Genomic DNA, 16359 nt, shown 5'->3' with positions numbered 1-16359 from the left:
TTTCAATGCAAATCTCTGCAATTATTGGAACTAGGTCTGTAGGAAATTTTTATCAATTAATTTGCCTTTCTGAGGATCTGGGCCCCATTTCCAATATCTAAAGTAAGAGACAGCACCTATGTTAACAGCATGATCACACTGGGGCAAATAAAGCCAGAAACACTCAGGTTCCTGAATGATGTTTCCACCTCAATAAATATTTTTTATATTATGTACATCAGAATATTCCTGCACTCATCCAGAGAAAAAAGCACACAGGACTAACAGATTTCACAATGAAGAAACCTGATATTTTCAAATATAAAAGTGTATTTCACCCACAGAAAGGGGACATCCCAAAAAAGACTGAAATTTTCATACTGGAGCTTTTCTTCTGAAGAAGCTTGATTTCTTTGGCAGGCCTGTTTCAACAGTCCTGTTTCAACAGTCCCTCCTCCTTTCCAGGCAGTGTGCCAGGCAAGAGACAGCAGCAGAGACAGGCAGTCAAAGGAAAATACGTGAGTCTGTAGTATCAGCTCTTTTGGGACAGAATGAGGGCCTGCTTCCATCAAATTTAATCAGATTTAATACTCAACCACTGGGAGCAGCTACTATTTTGCAACTTGAGAGAGGAAAAGATGTTTGGCTGAGCACAAGCAGGATGTGTTGGAGAAGGTGATGGTGATTCAGCCCAATGTAAATGTGCCATTGCTGGGGTGGGGCGAAGTCAATTTTAAGAGGTGCAGCAAGTGTTGGCAGCTGCATGAAGTAAATTAGTAAGTCAAAAGAAGAAAACATCACTGGCTCCAGGTAATTCCTATGCCCATGACCCAAATTTCTCTTCCTGGCATCCCATACTGTTCTGTGTGTGTGCTGGGTTTACCTTAAATTTTAGCAGAAAAGCTGAAGGTTTATTTCTCCCAAGAATCCGTTTGTGTAACTGCAGTGCATCTGGAATGGAAATATTTGATCCTCTAACAGGTTGCTGGGCTGTTTTCTCCCCGTTTTCTCCCCCTTTCTCTTCATTACATAAATTTATGTTTAGTGAGCAGCGCTGCCCCATTGCAACCATCCTAGTATAAAATCACCAACTTTAGCTGCCACTGGCACAGACATTACGGCAGATTGTCTTAAGTTAGAAAAGCTGTCAAAATGCAAGATGCATGGGAAATAGCTGAGGTCACTTGGTTTGTTCAGCCTAGAAAAGCAGACACTGAGGGGAGACCTCATTGCAGTCTACAAATTCCTCAGGAGGGGAAGCAAAGGGCCAGGGATCAATTATCTTCTTTCTGGTGACCAGTGACAGGGAATGGTCTGAAGTTGTGTCATGGGGGGTTTAGGTTGGATATTAGGAAAAGGTTCTTCACCCGAAGGGTGGTTGAGCACTTGAACAGGCTGTCCAGGGAAGTGGCCACAGCCCCAAGCCTGGCAGAGTTCAAGAGGCATTTAGACAATGCTCTCAGGCACATGGTGTGACTCATGGGGATGGCGCTGTGCAGGGCAGGGAGTTGGACTTGATGATCTTGTGGGTTCTTTCCAACTCAGGATATTCTAAGATATCTCAATGTTGCTTAGATAGTGCAGTTATTCCCCTTTATAAGAGGAAAGGAAAATTTTTTATATGCCCAATTCCTTAAGATGTTTCCCCTCCAGCCTGAAAGCCTGCCCACCCCATGGCGTTAAGTCTGCTCACTTCACACATAAAAATTCCGTAATGCATATAATGGAAAACCCCAAACATTGCATCTCTTTTGCTGGCATCTGAGGGCAATGGAAGGAAGGATCTTTGAAAAGGAAAGTTTGCACTGTGAAAAGGTTTGCTAACACTTTGGACTCTGTTTTTTTGTTCTTTATCCCCAAGCATATTGGCAGTAAGTAAGTTTGCAGTTAAAGTTTCTGATGTCAGGAACAATTTAAAAGCATTGCTGCCTTGGCATAAGTGGAAACCCACATTGCTGAAGCACAGATTATTCCTTTGAACACTCACTGAGCACCTCTGAGCACTCACACCAGGTGCTGCATCCGTGTTCTGACAGCTCGCAGGAAGAGCTCAGAATGGCGCCGTGCACCGTCCGAGCCAGCAGCAATGTGAGCTGGCACACAGGGAGCCACTTGTTCTTGCAGCCTGATGTGGACTGAAAAAGCCAGTATGAAAAAGTTCTCTTTGCAGCCTCTGCTTAAAAACCAGACATGTGGGACCTGGAAAGTGCCAGAACAAGGAGCACTGCCCTGCCATATATAAAAGCTCAGCTCTGGCAAGGCAGCAGGACACAGTGCCCAGCTCCATTACTCACCCTCCCTACCATGTCTGACTGGCTGTATGTCCATGCTGGCTCGTGCTGCACAGTTTGATCTGTGCACTCATGCCTTGACACATAGCCACAGTCTTTGTGTATTTGTTCCAGGCAGTTAAATAACAGAGAGATCCTGAGCCTAGAAGCTTCTCTGCTTTCTTGCCCTAACCAGCTGCCTTCACAAGAGGCAGAGCATCTCCCTTGAGCCTGTCTTCCTGTCTGAATTTAAATAGCACTGCCTTAGTACTTCCTTTGAATCGAGGTAGTAGATAATGCAGAGCAAATGACTGCTTCTGATAACTCAGGTTTCAGAGAAATGTCAGATAAAGTCTTCAAGGCAAACGGTAATGAACACAAGGCTTTTATGTTCTTCCAAGATTTTTTGTTTTTTTTCTAAGGCTGCCCTGTTTTTTTCTGAGTCTTCCTTTAGGAAATATAAGAGCTATAATCTCAAAAGAGGTTGCACATGTGCACACAAGAAAAAACTACTCCAAAGGATAAAAGTGCAACCAAAACTTCACTTCCTATTTTAATTCTGCTTCAGGCAGAAATAAAAAGAGAGTATATTATCTCTGTGCAGTCAGAAGCATCCTGTAGCATAGGCTGCTGGTAAAAATGAATTATCTATGCAAGAAAAGTTACTTAAAGAAAAGGTTTTAGGAGATCTGCATTCAAAACAATATTGAAAAAGTTAAATTTAAAATTGAGGTTTCTCATGTCCTACTTGCATGCACAACCGGGGCAATGGCACACCTGATTGGAAACACAGTGCAGTGACTTCCAGTCACTGCTGAGGGAGCAGATGTGCCATGCTGGATCAGACCATTAGCCATGGCACCATCCAAACTATGCACTGGTGAGGAGTGCTAAGTCCAGCTTGCTCTTGTGCAATTCCATAGGGCTGCATGGTAGGTGAGACAAATCCAGACAAAGCAGCAATGGTCCTGTGCTGAGCAGGAGGCATGAGAGCCTTTAAAATGGGCAGGAGCCAGAGGTGACCTCCTGTAGGGGCTGGGAGACAGGTTCAGGCAGGGGCAGAAATGGTCCTTTCCATTCCCTTCTCCCCAGCCCACATTTTAAAGTCTCACCATCATGATGTGTCAGACATTCAACTGAGCACTGAGAATGAATACCAAGGACCACATTCTTCGGATCCCCAAATTTCCAAGAACATTTCTCATTTAATTGCATCTTTTCTGAAGATGACTTATTCTAGACATCCATACAAGGAGATCAAACTTCAAAGAAATTTCACCTTGAAATTCTGCAACAAAGCCTCACAGAGGTGCTCTACAGGCAAGGTAAAATAATTTTATGTGCTAGATAATACACCAGTATGATGAAATCCTGTCCCATTAGGGTGTTGAACAAATTACTGTCACTGAAATCTCATGTCTTATCAGCACAGAGTAACAGTTTGGGATCAGGTGATGGGACCAAATGTAAGAAATTGATAACTACATAAATGGAATGAAGTTGGATAATTATAACTTTCAATATGAGATGGGTCAGATATATAACCAAGAGACCATCTAAAGACTAAACTTGATTAATTATTAGTTATGAGTCACACATAGGAGTTGATGCTGCTTTAAAGAAAGATATAACCATGAGGCATAATTATTCTTCATAGCCTGTAATGCCCTGCCTGCCATTAGCTGGGGCAGAGAGGGGAGAGCTCTAACCCCTGTGTGAGCACCAGTGCTTCTCATAGGAGGCAAAGCAGCCCATTTCTACCTTTCAACCATGTAATGGAATTGAAGCTTCAACCTCATTTTTGATTTACAAATACAGCACACCCTGCACAGTGTAAGCTGCTCACAGGGGTAAGATAATTGGAGATGTCATTAAGGGAGATCATTAAGCCATGCTACGTGATTCATGCTAAAGCAGAGTTTAAGAACGTGGCAGTTATTTATGTTCTTGGTAAATGGGGAATGCTCTAGGATCTTCTGGAACAGCTAAAGAAGGGTTTCCTTATTTTGGGTTGGGTTTTTCTAGATTTTAGAATATGGGCACATATGAAAGTCACAGAAATTCCAAGTCAACACAACAGATCCTGGGGTGAAACTGTAGGCAGAAGATGGCACAGGGTACCTAACAAAACACTAACAGACAGGGAAGATGGGAGATGGGTTAATTTTCCTGCTTTTATCAGGACATTGTTAGAACATTGCTCAGGACATCAAATTCTGACAAAACATCACAAAATGTTACCTGTAATGTAACCACAGAGCTTCTCACAAATGCTGCACCAGCACAGTCAGCTGGAATCAAAGTTAGCACAGAGAAGTGATACAACTTGAAAGGTAATCTCAAACATAGCAGATGGCAAGGAGAGCCCAAAGGAAAACAAATCCCCTAAGGAAAACACAAAAACAAATATCAGAGACAAATGGGCATTTAAAATAAATGAAGAAATACATATAAAAGGAAAATGCCTTAAAGGGACAATCTTGGAAGAGTTACAAAATCATCAGACAAGAAAAAAAAGATCAGTATGGATAAATGTGAAATAGAGTTGTGTAATGCTGCTCACACAGTCTGAAGGAGACTCCAGATGTTCCCTCTTACTTTCATTTAACTACAAGTTGTGAAATAACTGGTTTGTAGAGGGTGGCTGAGCTGAGGCTGGTCATGGTGCCTCTTGTCTCACTACAAGAGTGAGAAACTACACCTAGGGAAGAGAAACTACATTCATTCCACTGCAGTGATGGCCTGCTGGAACAGTGCACAGAGTTAATGGAGGAATCAAGTAGGTTCGATGCTAGTGAAGTTATAGAGAAACTACTAGCAGCAGCTAGAGCCCCACTAGTCATGGATGTTAAAATGGAGTTAGGTCCATATTGAAAGAATCGGTGTAGTTTAATGAATTGATGAAATTCTAAATTTGGACTGCTTACTGTCTTTACAGACATAGGAAATTTAAAATTAGTACAAGACTAACATGCTTAAAACTATGAAATAATTTGGTGATGACCTGCACAAAACCATAATACCTTTAATAAACCATGAGCTCAGTTCCAATTATTTATAACAGTAGTGTTCTTAAGCTTATCCTTCCATGCTCTGGGCCATTATCAGAGATCTTAACTTCTATAAAGTGGTCATGTCACTGTTGAGGCAGGGATGGGAATGAAAAGACTCCATCCTCAGAAAGCAAAGAATGAACTTTATTAAAAAGTAGCGTTCCTTTTTTATAACCAGGATCGCTAAGGTGAAATATGATTGGTCTCAAAGTGAAAACCTTTCACACCATTGGTGCACTGTGAATAGCACACGGTGGTAGAACATATCTATAAACAATATGAACAGAAAGAGAGATAATAGATTGTTTACATTCCTCCTGGACTTTTTCCCAGGCTTAGCCTGGCAGAAATCTTTCTCTTTTTCTCTCTGACTGAACTGAGAGTATCCACATGGTCAATGTGGTTGACAAAGTCCTGTGAGCACACGTAGCAGTCACACAGCAGTGGGGAACAACGCATGTACCTTGGGTGTGATCGTGGCAGCAAAGCTTGTGCTCACAGCACTTAACAAGAACCTGATTTAAAATAAATGACCTGGTTGCTGAAAGACATAGTAAGTGTGAGCATCAAATTTTTTTGTGTAGCTTCTTGTGGATGAGAAATCCTTCTGCCTTGGATGAAGCCTAGCAATGGAGAGCAGCCCCTGAAGCCCACAACACTCACGGCCCACTGTGCTAGGTGGCAGCAAAGGCAGGGAAAGCCACCCTCCCAGTCGGCCTGGCTCTATATCCTCTGGAGAGGATATATTTTTGTCAGCAAACTGAGCGCTCTTGCCATTGGAACAGAGTGCACGTAAGCACCTGAGAATAACACTAATGTAAAGTAGTTAAAAATGCATTGTTTTGTGGAAAACACACTGTAGAGAGTAGTGAACTTCAAGTTTACTTAGTCTAAAACCATGCCTGAAGGTAGGTTTCCAGCCCGTCTTCACATCAAATTCACCTGAGGTTCTGTGCTTGACCATGGGTCTGAAATACTCCACAGCAAAAGTACTGTACATCCGTACTTACTTTTCTGCTTTCCAGCTTTGTTTCTGAAATCACTGAACAAATGCTTCTAACACCTGTGCAACACTCAGGAGGAAAATAAAAACCTTCTAATCTCTAATCTACCTTTCCAAGTTTCCAATTGCTATAGTAGGAGGACTCTGCTCCTTCCTATGCACACAGGTCTCTAGGTGCATTATTAGCACAGTATTAAGCTCAACCTCTTACTAGCTCCCAAACTAAGTAAAGTAGGAGAAAAACCCTGCTTGAATAATTTTGTCAAGACATCTGGGACTTCTATTACCAAATTCCTGTATTTTTTTTAGATTTTCCTTTTTTTTTTTTTCCTGAAACTATAGACATGTCAATTCTTTTAAGGCAGAAGAGACAAGAACTTCTCTGAATAAGCACTTTTCAAGCCACTTGCATTTTTTTTCTCCCCTTCTGTTGTAAAGAATCTAATTAAACTGTCTACTACCTTTGTTCAGCCTAAAAAGAAGCTGCTCCGATTCTTTCATGTAGGTTTTCATTAAAAGTCCCCTGAAGAAAGCTCTTTCCCTAGAGGTAAATAATTTGCATAAAACCATGCAAAATAAATCCCTTTTACCCCAAGCTAACTAGACCCTACTGTGGCAGCAGCCCACCCAATTAATGTGTCCTGTGCAGCCTACATTTGGGGAGAGAAGTAGGGAACCATGCTAGGGGGGAAAAATATTTTAAAGTATGCTTTTATTACTTGTCTACTGGTTTTGGAGCCTTTGGTGGGGGTTCAGAGGGTTTACAGGGACTGAGGATTTAAGACTCATCCTAAACAATCCCAGTAGTGCTACTGGGCTGCTGCTCCCTTCATCATGCTTTTCCAAGTTAAAATAACAAACTACTCCCTTCAAACCCTTAGCCACACAACAGACACACACGAGAAGCAAACCCTCTGGGAATCTATCAGTCACATATCATCCTTACTGACAAATCCACTTACCAAAGATATATACACATTTATTCTTTCGTCTCTTTGAATTCATGAATTATTTAATTGTTTTGTGGGTTATTTTCACCTCCTCTCCCTTTCTTGATCACCCGAGGAAGGCCAAGAAGCAGTGTCTAAGACTGAGTGGGAGCATGGCTGTGGGACAGAAAGGCTGAGGGATCTGGGAGCTCACCTTTCTTGCACAAACTTTGTCTGCTGCTTGAGGTGGCATTGCACACACAAATGTGGCAATGAATTCCAAGCAGACTATCAAGGATATTGGAGATGTTGCCAAAGACAGCAATAACTTGTGTAATAGTTCAGTGATTTAAGCAGTTACCCAGGAGGCAGAGGTAGAACCATCTGCATCTTCCCTGGGTGTTTTCCCAGTTATTGGGGTCAAGACAAGACTGGGTTGAGGCTCAGCTCTCTGTTCTCCACTACTCAATGAGTATCACTGAATGGTGATACTTGTTTCATGGGTCTGACGGGGATGTAAAAACAACAAAGCACCTTCTTCTGTTGCCTGTGACTGGGCCCTTCTTGGGTGACTGAAGAATCCTGGGTTTCTGCTGGCCTGTTCCCTGGGTGAGGGCAGCTGTTTTGGAGGTATTCTTTTAAGACAGCACAAAGAGCCCCATCCATGATGCATCCTCTTCTGCTGCTCTGGGCGAAATGCTTGCTGGGGTATCTCATGACTTCCTGGGTGTCCCTGCTGGGACAACCACCTGTAAGGTTGTCCAAGCTCCAGATGAACTCTTCTCCCAGTCCCAGGGGTAACCGGGGAGCCACTTGCATCACTCCCACGTTCAGGGATGGGAGCTCCTGTGGTAATACTGCCTAGGAACATAAAATAATTACTGGTGGAGAGGATCTCTAGAGATCATCTGTTCCAAACCATTGTCCAAGCTGGACTAATTTTTATCTTCTTTGCTAATAATTTCAGAAAGGTTAGCATCCTTTTTCTGATTCACTAGGATAAAAAAAGTTTTAAAAAGGACTCAAGAGACAGGGTAAAATGACCACAGTGTACTTTATTTAATGATTTTGGTACCTTGTGTTGCAATAAAATAAAAAAAAAATCTACAAAATCCAAATATATAAAATTTTCAAGTTTCCCTTTTAAGTTTTACAAGAAAAATCAAGTTGTAACCAAGGAAATTTGTTAGTATGAAGCACTACTTTCAACTTCATTTCATCACAAATTGCAACTTACTTAACAGACCAAAATAACTATGGTACTGCAGTACATCAATTACTTCACACACTGTGTTCTTTACTATAGCACATGTAACCTCCGCCACGGGAGGCAGCGGTCTCTAGCCGATAAAGACACTCTTCACAATCTGAACTCTAAAGGAATGTTTGTATACATGGATTCAGAATATATATATTTACAGGAAGATTTCTTTTTCTTTTTCTTTTTTTTTTTAATAACTATTTTGATTCTTCATTTCAAATAAAATACCAAATACATTTTTACAATGTTTACAAGTCAAAGCACAAAGTTCTGCAATGATTATCATTCACTTATAGTCACTGTGCTTGTACTGGGGCGGGGGGGAGGGGGTATCTACACTGTTCCATAAACACAAATGTGATCTTCCATCACTTTATTTCCGCAGTGGTGACTAAGGAGTATAAGCACAGTAACAATTCTTTTAGCACAATCAGTGTATAATGCAACAGTTTACAACAGACAACTGAGAAACTATTGGTCCACTCTGTTCAATTTGCTGTTTATCTGCCAACTGTTATGTTAGTCTTTGTCACATAAATTGTGTACAAGAGAAGAATTAAATAACACAACTTGAATAGGAAAGAGCATACATTTTTAAGGCAAATTAATAAGCAGCTTATGGTGTATTTTTGTTAAACTATACCCCAACACAACCTAAAAATAAAATGTATGTTCTGCAACTGTCAATAATTATGTCTCCTTAAACTGACCTCCTCTATAAATTGATCAACATGGCTTTGAACCTGGTTATTTAAAATTGAAATAATTCCTCCCCCCAAATCCCCAAATATAGAAAGTGCATGACTTCATATGCGCCAAAACAAAACAAAAGGCAGCTGAGGTAGTTAGATGTAAAATGTTTTTATGAAAAATAACTGAAAAACTAAAACAAGGACATTTACAGTAAAAACCCACTCATTTGGAATTAATTTTATATCAGGCAACAACTTAAAGCAGGAAAATTTATGACTTCTGAAAAAAAAGTAGTAATAACATATGAATGAAAACAGAATATACTATTGGAATTTTAATTTCAAGTATTTGAGTGTATTTGCATGTGCATTTTTTACAGGCTTTGTATAGTATTAGGAAGTCATTTTCTTTTTATCAGGCATCATATGAGATCTGGTTGATCTCTGGGAATGAAGCTCCTGGAAGGTAGAAATATACTGTGAGTGCCTGAAGGTATGCCACCACGTGTGCCTGGAAGCACAACCATCTCACCTCGGGTGAACTTCTACACACCCATTCTTTACTGAGCTCACCTCAGAGTGACAGGGCCAGGGATCCTGCACCTGTGCCTCCTGGGGACTGATTGGATAGATGTCCTGGGGGCCTGCCTGGGATGTCCCCACATGCCTGGATCCATGTGGGATGTGCCCATGTGGTGGGGATCCTGCACGTGATGTTCCTGCAGAGCTGCTGTGTAACCCAGGCAGTGACCCTGTGCACGAAAGAGGGGATCAGCTTCCACTTTGGAGCACAGTCACAGCTCCTCACGGGCCTCTCCCTATGCCCAGGACCATTTCAACTCAGCTCTCATGGGGACCTTTGCTCATCTGGAGAGGGGGAAAGTGTTACAACTCCAGGAGACAGGACAGTCTCCAAGAAAGTGTTTGCTTGAGTCCACTGAGGATGAATTGGGATTTTGGCTCACATCATGGTCCCAGGGCTTCACCAACAGCCCCTGGCACAGAGGCAGATCCAGCTTTCCCTTCCATTCCTGTCTAGAAAGACAAGCATGCAGATTTCTTTAACAAAATGTCCAAATGGAGTGCACAGATGCATGGAAAGTCTTCAAGCTCTGGGAATGAAATTCACATAAAAAGCGCCTACTTGTAGGAGACAGATCAGTTTGGAGATGTGTTCCTGTCTTCAGTAACAACAACTTAAATCACATTACTAAATGTGCAATGTGCCAGCTCTTCTGAGCCCTACTGTTAGATCCCTGTGCTCATGGCCACAATATGGGTGTGTGCAATTTACTATCATGAATTCTGCGCCTGGCTTGAAGACCATCACAGCAGTGACCATAACAAACTGAAATAGTTCTGATGTGAGTGGTTTTCCTTTATTTTTTAATTGGCCTGTGAAAAAGTAGGATGTGTACTTCTGAACTGTGTGCATATGCCATCTCTTATTCTTATTTTCTATTAAACAAGGAAATCTTGAAGCCCTTTTTTCCCCCCTCTTTTTTCCTTTAATTTTATCCTTCTAAGCTCACTGTATTGTAAATAGGATTTTTAAAAGTGATGTGTGAATCTCTGGCAACCCAAAATGGGGAGTCACTAATGTTCACAGAGTGCTGAATGTATGTACTATTGTGGCAGAGATGGTAAAGGCCAACTACTCTTGGACATCCTGCACATCATGGCCTTTTAATTTTTTCTACTAGAACTAGATGGAAAATTAGAAGACTGGACTGTGAGATTTCTTGAAGTGGCATGATACTGCAGCTTTCCTCAAAATTTTTGTCAGAAATTTCCGCTTTGTTGCTCAGATTTTATAATCATGAGAGGGAGTTTCTCAGAGAAGTCAAGTTTTTTATAGTTTTAGGTAAACCTAAGCAGAAAAAAATGCTCTGATTTTAAAGAGGGGAGAAATATTTTTTTGGGTCTGATTTCATAAAACACAAAGATGCTAAAAGGCACACTTGTGCAGTGGATGCAAAAATCATTTTTCTGCATGTGAAACAAGAGAAAAGACAATCTTCTACAGCCTAGGGAATCCAGCTCGATGTTTCAGTGTGTTAGCATTGTGAGTACTTGACATATGTGGACATCCCCTTCACTGTGTCATAACTTTTATTTGCCACATTTCCTTTCAAAACACAAATATTTCCTCGTCTCAGTACTCACAACCAACATTTGCCCCAAGAAGAAGCAGTCCCCCTTCCCATCACCAATTCAGTTGTGTCACTGGTAGCCATTGGAGAAGAAGCCATTGGAAGAGAAGAGGTCTACCTGCACCTGCCTCATCCCCCAGCAATAAAGAATGAGATGAAATTTGTCAGGATACAAATGCTAGATCCATTTTCAGGGATTTCAGTGGTGAAGAATGACAGGCAAGTATAATGGAGGGCTGGATAGCAGGCTGGGAAGAAAAACAGGACTCTTGCCTGAGCTTAGGATAAAATTTCACTTCCCAAGTTTTTCCCTGGAGTCCAGTGACTTGGGCTTTCTACAGAAAGATGGATATTTGTCTTGAGGCTGAAATTGAAATATATAGCTCAAGTGACAGTTTATATTTAATAGAAAATATTAAAATATAATTAATATATTCACAAGCTTTCTGAAAAGTTAAATAGACATTTTAATTTATCCTGGAATCCAGTAATCCAGTGAGGTATCTTGGCCTCATCCAGTGACTAACAGAATTGGAAGACCTAGAAATGATTTAGTATTATTTCCAGTAGACTTTTTTTTTTTTTAATACAAAGCCTGATATTTCTTCCTAAGATATTTTCAAAAACTTAGCCAGAACAGTATTGAGTGCACAAAGACTGAAAATTTCACTTGACAGTAATATTCTAGTGCACTGTAAAGTAGCTACTGAAGAGATTCCTTAAAAAATAAATTTTACTTAGACTGGCATTGAAAAATTTAAAAGCACAATGCCCATGTGCTTTCTCCTGGAGCTTATGGGACTCCACTAAAGTCAACAGAAAATAATTTATTTTCTGTGGTGGACCTTCAGGGAAGACCTTTATGTTTATAAACTGCCTGTAATCAAAGCAAATCCCAGTATAATAAATGCTCTGGACAGAACATTGGTGTAAGTATGACTTATTGATATGTGCACCAGGCAAAGTTTCTCTATTAGTCTTCTAAGAATATATTTTGGTTGGCTTTGGTTGTTTTTTTGTTTTGTTTTGTTTTGTTTTGTTTTTTTTTGGTTTTTTTTGGTTTTTTTTTTTCTTTTTGCTCATATGTAGATTATTGAAGATGATGTTGTAAGCACAACTGTTGTCAAGTCTGTCTTTTACGATCATTCACCTCATGTGAAATTGCTTTGGAAGGCTCCCTTGTTTTACTAATAGCCTAGAAACACTTCTGCACATTTCCCCAAACCAAATCAAATCCACCAGTCAACCTGAAAACAGACTTGGAGTTCTGTATATTAAGAAATGGAGGGTGGAACACACAAATTAGTTAGCCTTATCTGAATATAAATTTTGCTGTAATGAATGGAGAATATGCTCTTTTAAATTATTATTGGGTTAATTAATGTATGTTGTGTGAAACCATTTGAAATAGTCAATGTGAATTAACTAACTTGCTCCTTGCACATTGCGAATTTCAAGAGAGCAATGACTGCTGAGGAAGAACAATTAAAAGCTGGGGAGTCCTTTTCCCTCTCCTCTCCTCTCCTCTCCTCTCCTCTCCTCTCCTCTCCTCTCCTCTCCTCTCCTCTCCTCTCCTCTCCTCTCCTCTCCTCTCCTCTCCTCTCCTCTCCTCTCCTCTCCTCTCCTCTCCTCTCCTCTCCTCTCCTCTCCTCTCCTCTCCTCTCCTCTCCTCTCCTCTCCTCTCCTCTCCTCTCCTCTCCTCTCCTCTCCTCTCCTCTCCTCTCCTCTCCTCTCCTCTCCTCTCCTCTCCTCTCCTCTCCTCTCCTCTCCTCTCCTCTCCTCTCCTCTCCTCTCCTCTCCTCTCCTCTCCTCTCCTCTCCTCTCCTCTCCTCTCCTCTCCTCTCCTCTCCTCTCCTCTCCTCTCCTCTCCTCTCCTCTCCTCTCCTCTCCTCTCTTTTTTTTTTTTTTTTTTTTTTTTTAAATACAAGAAGATTACAAAGAGCTGCACAAAGTTTCAATGCATAGCTGTACTCTGGAAAATTGCTATAAAGCCAATATGATAATGAACCATGTGTATTGCATCCTAGAGGGTACCATTTCCACTGTACTCAGCTTGCAGTGAGAAGATGAATCTCCCATAATGCCACAGGTCAAATCCAGAAGCCAAACTGGGTTTTGCTTGGCTCTGCAGCATGTGAAATAACAGTTGTTAAGTTAACACTTGATTAAAGAGGCAGCTGAGCAAGCATGGGAAGAACAACAGAGGTGGCTGCCCCTGTTGAGACTTGCATATACACAGAATGGCACCTGCAGGAACATACAGTGATTCTCATTTGCTAGAATAAACATTAGCTTGTTAATAATACAGAACTTGGAGAAGAGACAGCAAAATATCTGTCCCCTCAAGCACAACAAATTACACAGGGGACAGTTTCTGCCCTTGAGAATCAATGGGAATTGATTTAAAGGAACTGCAGTCCTGGTAAAGAAGAACTGTGGTGGAATGGCAGATCCTTGTTTGGTAATCCAACATGATCCCTATTATGGGCTGTTCTGTGACTCAGAATTTACCTCGGAAAAAAAAGATACTGACTTTTAGGTTGCCATGGGCACATACCAAGGCTGTGGAATTATGAAGTAAAATAAGCTGACCTGAAGTAAAATCAAGATATGACAGCTGTCTTTAATAAAATTTCTGCTTTGCAATTGAGAAAATTACTTCATTTTTAACTCAGTTTGCATTTTTAACTCAGTTTTCCATCTTAACTATAGAAGTTACCCCATAGCCAGGTGTTATGCAAAGGAATTTTTGAGGTTTGTATTATGACATGAGAAAAGAAAGTTTCTTAGTTAACCTGAGCATTGCCTTTTCTCATTGGTAAGGTTTTAATATAAGATTCATACATGCAAGAAAAAAATGGAAGCAAGCAAAAACATTGGTACAGTATCTAGTAAACTTTGCCAAACTTTCTGAGTAAATCTTTGAAGAAAACAGACCTATTGTAATATCCTACACTTACAGATCATGCATGAGGTTACAGATAACTCCACAGTGTTTTCTATGGAAATCAGGATGAGATGGTTTCTGCTACTAAACAAGCAGACAAGAATTTATGATAACATCTAATATAACTGGAAGTCTTTCAGCAGTAATTTCTGTGAGGAGCTGAGTGACAGAATACCTGAGCATGAACAAATGCTATGAAGGCTCACCTACTCTAAAGCTTCACGGCTCTTTCCTAATTATAAGGTTTCTGTCATATCTATTGATCTCCATTTTCTCAATTTTTTTCCTGCTCTAAGCCTTTCCACTGTCCCATGTGTGTGTTCCTCAGCTGTAGATGAAGAAGTGGATGTAAGGACTGTCAGCAATAAAAGAACATGCACAAGCAAATCCACTATTTGCTCATGGACGTACTGTGTGAGAAATTGAGAGCATGAGAAAATGCACAACCAGTCGAGCAACACCAAGCCTATAATACTTCATATACAGAAAATACCATGTTTTGAGCCTATTCTAAACCTTTTATTTCTTGTGGAAGCCATCTGAGATTTATCCTCCATAAAGAAGGTAATAAGGTTCTTTGACCCATAATCTATTATAAAGATCCATCATTTATAAATCTAACGATCACTGGCATAACTGCCATACAAAATCCTTGTCTCCCAGGTCTTAGTTTGAGACACTTCTGTTTCTTATTGCTAATAAACTACTCCTGTCAAGAGCAACAAAGTTATACCTAAGAAGTATCTTTCACTGTCTCCCGGTGTGTTTCAGTTAGTTTGTAACACATAAAGAATTTTCTCAGTCAACATTTTTCCCCGAGGAGAGAGTAATGGCACCATAAATAGTATTTTGGCATCAAGGTTTGTTGGTTTAAGTTTTGGGTAATTTTTTTTTGCTGTTAAAAGACTCTACTCCTCCTTTTATCCACTGAAACAGCAGGGGCAGTGTTTCACAAATATCTCTTAATCTTGACCAGAGGAATCATCCTTTTGCTTTTCTGTCTTTTTGATCTCTGGCCTCCCTGCTAAGGTCACTTGAGGAGACGCTTCCACAATAAAATGTGTGTACAGATTACTCACATGTGTGCCTTGTGCAGCCTGACTGGAGGGGACTGTGACATCATTCCACCTGAAAATTCTGTATCAGGAGGGTCCCAAGCCAGAGCCCTTGCTGAGTCCCATGTTGTCATAATTGTGTTCCTACAAGTACCAGAGTTAAGTTAAATAGTAAACCACCCACTCATTCTTGTTGATTTTTATAAAACTGCAAGTGTACTAAGCTACACTGTTTCTGATGATGAAAAAAAATTAAGTGCTTTGCTAATCACAAGCCCTCCATTATTCAGATGACTCTGTAAGCAGCATTGTTTATTTTTTTAGCCTTCTGCTTCGTGTCAAAGTAGCTAAAATCCACCTGTGTGTTAAAAGCAGTGAGAACCAGTATTTTCTTCATTCATTCATCCAGTTCTTACTGCTGTTGCTAAATGCAGTATGTTTTTTGTTACAGTAATTTCTCCAGGATAAACAGCTGGACAATCAGTACAGCCATCTCAAAAATGAAATTATACTGCTGCTGGATAGAATGACTTTTTGGCTGATAAGATGTATCAATGACCAGAAGGAAATTTGGTCAGTTTCACACTGATGGTAAATAAAGCTGTCTCAACCCTATGAATCCTCTTTAAAATACAACTCCTTGCATATATGAAACTAATCAAATAGATAAATGTTTCACAAGATTAATGATGAAAACTTAGCTAGGATGACTTTACTAATGTTGCATTTCTTCTACATCTCTCTTTCCAATGTGGTGACCTCACTGAACACAGCTAACAATTTTTTTTTTTTCCTCCTGAACTGATTAATGTTTGCTCACAGGACCTTGATTACTGTATTACAAGCCACACATTTGCAAGATTAAAAATGTCTGTTGAATTAATTAGCTGCAAATCAACCTAGGTGCAGCTCGACAAGTTCTAAGCAGTTCCAATAAAATAAAAAAGAAGGAATCAATAGCAACCACAAATACATGACAATAGGTTGGCAATTTGTGACTATAAATAGTGGCAGCTG

At 40.4% G+C, this 16359-nt stretch overlaps 1 long non-coding RNA gene across 2 annotated transcripts; it reads right to left on the bottom strand.

Annotated features, from left to right (window-relative positions):
* Positions 1 to 8269: 8269 nt before the first annotated feature.
* On the bottom strand, positions 8270 to 15407 carry LOC128791166 (uncharacterized). Of its 2 annotated transcripts, XR_008431993.1 has the most exons (3): positions 15367 to 15407; positions 9761 to 9939; positions 8270 to 9646 (listed from the first exon to the last, which is right to left on the bottom strand). It is a non-coding gene; the product is annotated as an uncharacterized LOC128791166 (long non-coding RNA). The 2 variants fall into 2 exon arrangements; XR_008431992.1 differs by lacking the exon at positions 15367 to 15407 and having other exon boundaries at positions 9761 to 11036.
* Between the last annotated feature and the right edge of the window lie 952 nt (positions 15408 to 16359).

This window comes from Vidua chalybeata, chromosome 1 (genome assembly GCF_026979565.1).
Source record: "Vidua chalybeata isolate OUT-0048 chromosome 1, bVidCha1 merged haplotype, whole genome shotgun sequence".
Lineage (NCBI taxonomy): Eukaryota > Metazoa > Chordata > Aves > Passeriformes > Viduidae > Vidua > Vidua chalybeata.
The sequence above is the reverse complement of the archived record's forward strand: the minus strand, read 5'-3'. Positions and strand labels throughout refer to the sequence as shown.